The 5,957-nt window shown below is 45.7% G+C and overlaps 1 long non-coding RNA gene across 1 annotated transcript; it reads left to right on the top strand.

Moving 5' to 3' along the window:
* Nucleotides 1–865: 865 nt before the first annotated feature.
* Nucleotides 866–4,098, top strand: LOC111739127. Its single transcript, XR_002780141.1, has 3 exons — nucleotides 866–961; nucleotides 2,910–2,957; nucleotides 3,925–4,098. It is a non-coding gene; the product is annotated as an uncharacterized LOC111739127 (long non-coding RNA).
* Nucleotides 4,099–5,957: the final 1,859 nt, after the last annotated feature.

The raw sequence follows: 5,957 nt of genomic DNA, 5'->3' as shown, positions 1-5,957 counted from the left end.
GGCCACGTTTGAAACTCCTTTCAGCCTTGGGTACTGGGTGAGATAGGCCATGGACAAATCATTTTAGCAATCTGGGCTTCAATTTCCTCATCTATGAAAAGAATAATACGTACTCTCACAGAATTCCTATTAAGGATTAATTAGCAAAACTATATTGTCACTGTTATGGGCTGAATGTTTGTGTCCGCCCCCAAATTCATATGTTGAAATGTGATGGTATGAGGAGACAGGGCCTTTGGGAGGTGACTACAGTCATGAGGGTGGAGCCTTCGGGGTGTCATTAGCGCCCTTCTGATAAGCAAGGAAGAGAAATTATTCTCTTTTTGCCATGTGAGGACCCAAGAAGGCGGTTGTCTGCAAACCGAGAAGTAAGCTCTCACCAGACGCTGGATCTGCAGCACCTTAATCTTGGGCTTCCAGCCTCTAGAACTGTGAGAAATAAGTGTTTGTTGTTTAAGCTGTCCAGTCAATGGTTATAGCAGCTCTAAACAACTATGACAGGCACCAATATATTTTAAGCTATAGTAATTAAAACGGTATAGTATTGACTGGATTCAGCGGTAGACAACTAGATTAGTATAATTGAATGGAATGATCGGTACACACATGGAAATCAACTATATTAAAATGCTGGCATTTTTACCCAGGGGAGAAAGAATAAATAATTCAATAAATGATGTTGGCGCACTTGAGCATCCATATAGAAAAAAAAAAATTATATGTTTAACCTCCTTGGTAACCAGAGAAATGAAAAGCCACAGTGAGGTACTGTTCTCCCCCATGATACACAAAAAGTCAGCATACCAGGAGCTGTCTTGGTTAATGGGTAACCGGGTCCTACTGGTTGGGATATAAATAGCGACATTATTAAAGGGAGAGAAATCTGTCAGTATCTAGCAAAAAGGAAAAGGCCCAGTCACCCTCAGTGTCGCCTCTAAGAACCTACGATGGAGAAGCCCAGGTAAGCGAGGTTAACGCTGTGCCACTGTGACTGGAAGGGGGCGGGTCACTGACGTGGCTCAGAGCCGCGTGTATCAACATCAAGCACCTGCTGGGGAGGAAAAAGGCAAATGGTAGAGCAATACATACAGGATTATACCATTAGGAATAAATACAAAACGAAACTCTGTGTGTGTTTTCTGTATTCATGTGCATAAAATAAATGAATAAAGAACATACACCCCAAACTCATAGCAGTGACTGTTTCTGGGGAGGAGGGGAGTTGCAGGGGCTGGTCAAAAGAGACTTAGCCTTACCTATAATATTCTAATCTTTTTAACAAAAGAATCAATTTACTAACAATTAATATACTTCTTAAGACAATACACAGTATGGAAAAACCGAGAAGCAATAAGCTGAAATACAATAATAGTTAATTATAGGTGGTGGGAATATAAATGATTGTTCTTTTTGAACTTTTTGATTTTTTCCGTTTTTCAAATTTTCCTGTTTTTTAATTTCAAAAAATTAAAACTAAAGGCTCTGAAAATTTTGGCCCTGGACTAGCCCTGGAATGGGGCTCTGTGCTGAGCAAACAGGCCGGGGTCTGGCAGGCCCTCCCCCTTAGCCCATTTCTTCCCCACAGACTCTGGCCTTGCCTCAGCCCTGGCCCCTACACTGCAGCCCAAATGGCCTTCCAGACAGGACACACAGGAGAGTTTCCGGCCTATACCGGGCCTCAGGCCAGAGGGGGCCTAAATTCTCACTGCCTTGCTCAAGCCATCAGGAGGGACCATTGTGCCACGATAGGAATTCGAGGCCCAGAAATGCGCTGAGATCCTTTTCTTGCTCTGCCCTCTCTTGATGCACACACATTCCAGACACCCAGGTGCAAACACCCCAGCTGCCTTGGGGGAAGGTGGGGCAAGTGGCGGAATTTCCCCAAGTGACAGTAATGAATGGAAAACATTCTTATGCACCTTGCTGCCAAGCTCAGGCCTGGAAGGGAATGACAAGTTCCAGACTGGCAGCCGGGTTTCCGTGCGAGCTGCCGAGTTGCCGATACACCTGGGGAAGTGACCTCTCAGGCGCCTCCGCCTCGCCATCTGCAGAAAGGACATCACAAAATTTGCCCCTTGCTGAAAATAAAGATGGAGTAATTTACTACCCTGTTTTAGCTCCTTAGAAAAGATGAGTGGTCATCACCCAGGCCCGTTAATAATGGGGAGAGAGCCCCATCAAGCTCCTTCCAAGGATGGGAGAGGGCAATGGCCCAGCTCTCAAACCACCCACCCCATTACCAGCCATCCATCCAGGGCATTCCTGACATTCCTGACTTAGCTTGTTTTCCTCCTGTTTCTTCTTTAACAGAAGAAACGAAGCACAGGGTTTATAAAAACGTGTGCTCATTCATTCATTCATGTGCTCACTGACTCATGCATCAGTGGGTACCCACTGGGTTCCAGCCCTGGTTGGGGCACTGGGAACATTTCCGGGAATGGACACCATCTCTCACCTCACGGGGCTTGGACTCTAGTAGGAGAGAACTTGCCCTTCGGGTTAAGTGTCAGAGTGGCGGTTTGCATGAGGAATGAGGGACACCAATTCTAGGTAGAGGAATGGATACTGAGGGATAGAATCACTACATTTAGGGAAAGATTAAAGAATCTATGCATTCTAGGGCCTGCAAATAGGTACACCTGACCGGATTTATTAAACATTTCTCTACTCCCTTCTAACATTTGAGTTAGATCACACAAGAACAATTATCTAGCTCAGAACCTAGTATTTTGCAAGTACTGGATGTATTTGTGTGGGCATGTTTGTATGTCAATGCGTTTTAAAAATCTAATGGTTCTTTTGATAGCGAGAAGCCTTTTGTAAAGACATAGTTTAGAAGGACTTTGATGTTCAAAAGTTTGGGTCTAAACTGTATTTTAAACTTAGCCTCTCTGCCTGATTTCTTTTAGACTCTGAAGTCCCAGAGGTCTGAGTTGTTTGCGTGGCTAGATTTCAGGGTAAGAAGGGTCGATTGGGGGTGGGGTGGAGGTTGAGAGGATTTTATACAGCCACTCTGAGGTGCTGTTCCCTCCTAACTGCCAACAGTTCGTTTTTCTCTCTTGGACAATTGCAAAAATAATCCAACTCCTTCAGCCCCCTGAGCCCTGACTCGCAAGGATGCAGAAATTCCTACAGGGTTAAACTGGCTCAGAAAGCTGAGGTCGGGCCCAAGGAGAAACGAGTGGGTCCTACACAGAGAAAGTGTGATGAGGTTGTCCTAAGGTGGGAGTGTGCCACAGGTGGGGTTCAGCTGCAGAACTCTTGGCCTCAGCTGGCCTGGCTCTTCCTGCGACAGCTAGACAATCCAAGGCCTTCATGAGGGGCAGGGAGAAGAGTCCTATTAGATCATCTTGGCACTGTCCTGTTCACTTACACAGGCTCCAGACTCCAGGACTCTGGAAAGAATGTATCTCACTGCCTTAGTCCATTGGGGTTACTCTAACAAAATCCACAGATTGAGTGGCTTATAAACAACAGAAACTTATTTCTCACAGTCCTGGAGGCTGGAAGTCCAAGATCAGAGCACCAGCAGATTTGGTGTCTGGTTAGAGCCCACTTCCTCTTTCACAGTTGGCACCTTTTCCCTGTGTCCCTCGCATGGCGGGAGAGAGGAGGGAGCTCTCTGGGGTCTCTTTATAAGGGCACTGATCCCATTCATGAGATCTCTACCCTCAAGACTTAATTACCTCCCCCAAACCCACTTCCGAATAGCATCTTCTTTGGTGGTTAGGATTTTGACATATGAATGGGGGGGGTGCACATTTAAACATTAGAATTGGTTCTGAACATTTCTCTTCCCTTTTTGTTTCTTCCTTTCCTCCTCCCCCTCCTCTTCCTATTTTCCTCCTTCTTCTTCTTCCTCTCCCCGCTTTCTCCTTCCCCACCTCACTGTCTCCCTCGTGCTCTCTATTTCCTTCTCTTAAGCCTATGGCATCATCCTCAACAACCATTTGCAATGAGGGCTGATTCTGCTTGCTGAACATCTTGATACGATCATGAAACATTAAGCTGAAAGCGATCCATCGAGGAGTCCTACAGACATGATTTCTCTGTGTGTTCATCAGTCTGTCATCTGTACCTCGGTTTCTCTCATCCCAGAGTGCGTTAAATAAGCCCATCTCTGTGTGCCCGCATCTACTTGTCTCTCCCGGCTGCCAGTTCTCTCTGTGAACCAGAAACAGTCATAGTCATAAGATGTCAGTCAGTAGAATGGCAGCTGCCCATGCTGGAGTGGCCGGCTGCACCCCGGCGGGAAGTGCTCTGATGCTGTGCCTGAAAACTGTGGCTGAACCGCGGGGCCACGTTTGTCTGCTCTGTGCTCCGTCCTGTTTTCCTGGTGTCAGATTCCAAACAGAATTCCTCGTGTTCAGAGAAGACAAATAAGGCAGCTAAGGCACGTGGGAACCCTGCCAGCTCGATTCTTTAATACTTGCTCATGCCGTGCACTAGACTAGAATGAGCCACAGGCACACTCCATTTCACGTGCACAGTCGAAGAAGCAGTAGACTCATAAGACATGATAAGAAACATTGCTTATTGGGTATCTATTCTGTGCCAAACGTTATATCAGGCATTTTATAGGCATTCATTTTAATTCTCACAACAACACATAGTGGTAGGAATTGTTATCCCCAGTGAGTGGATAAGGAAACTGAGACTCAAAAGGGTTAGATATTTGCCCAAAGCAGACCGATAACAAGTGACAAAGTCAAGACCAGATCCAAGGTCCCTGAAGCCTGAACTGTGTACTATAATATGCAGCTGACCCTTGAACAACATGGGTTTGAACTACACAGGTCCACTTACATGTGGAATTTTAAAAATACGTACTATAAATGTATTTTCTCTTCTTTATGATTTTCTTAATATTATTTTCTTTTCTCTAATTAACTTTATTGTAAGAATACGGTACATAATACAAATGACATACAAAATATGTGTTAATCGCTTGTTTATTATTGGTGAGGTTTCCAGTCAACAACACAGAAGTAGTTAAGCTTTGGGGGGATCAAAAGTTATACTCGGATTTTCAACTACGTAGAGGGCTGGCATCTGTGCAAGTCAACTACGTAGAGGGCTGGCATCTGTGCAAGTACTTCTCCCTGCCTCTCCCACTGGTCAGGATGGGGCAAACAGGAGAAAAAGTATGTATCCCATTTGGTTTAACAATATGAGACGAGTCAGTTTGAGTTGATTTTAGGAGAGCAGTTAAGTGTAAAGGATATTCTGCCCTCAGTTAGGGAGCTGCGTATGTGGAGTAGAATTCCTGAAAAGGGCCTGAATGTGAAATCTGCAGACCAGCTTCTCTTAGAATGCCTCCCTGTGCTCTGTGTGATAGACGACAAGCACCTTGTTATCTTCTGTGACCTGGTCTTGATCCTGCCTCTAAAGCTCATGATTATGGCCTAGGTTTCGTTAGTGATAGAATGATTAAGTTTGACTTCATTCTTGTTTGTGACAATTTCTCCTCCTGACAACCATCCCTAGTCTAAGGAATGGTCAGAGACTGGCTGGTAGAAATGAAAAGAATAAACTCATTGCAGCAGCTATTGGCTCGGCCACTAGAAGTGCTGTTGCATTCGTGAAGCAACTGGGCATCTCTGTGTCCACCAGATGTCCTCATGCGGCCTGTGAATCTGGGACCACCTCACTGCCACCCCTCGCCCCCACCACCACCACCACACACAAATTTAAAGCCGGGCAGAGAACAAGCAGGCTCTCCCCTGGGACACTGTGGTGTGGCCCTGTTCATGAGTGACTCACCTGCTAGCTCTCACCCCAGCCTCAGGGCGGGCCCAACAGACTCTTTCTCTCTGTCCATTTGGTTTGACCTTTTTTTAGTCCAGATTTGCAGTATCTGCCAGACCCTCCCACTTTTCAGTTTCTGGTCCTGCCTCCTGCCACCACGCAGCATAATAGATTCTATTTACTGGGTGGAGAGTATCACAGAATCGTGG

This window comes from Pteropus vampyrus, unplaced genomic scaffold, assembly GCF_000151845.1.
Source record: "Pteropus vampyrus isolate Shadow unplaced genomic scaffold, Pvam_2.0 Scaffold47, whole genome shotgun sequence".
Lineage (NCBI taxonomy): Eukaryota > Metazoa > Chordata > Mammalia > Chiroptera > Pteropodidae > Pteropus > Pteropus vampyrus.
Note: the sequence above shows the minus strand (reverse complement) of the source record. Positions and strands in the feature narration are given on the sequence as shown.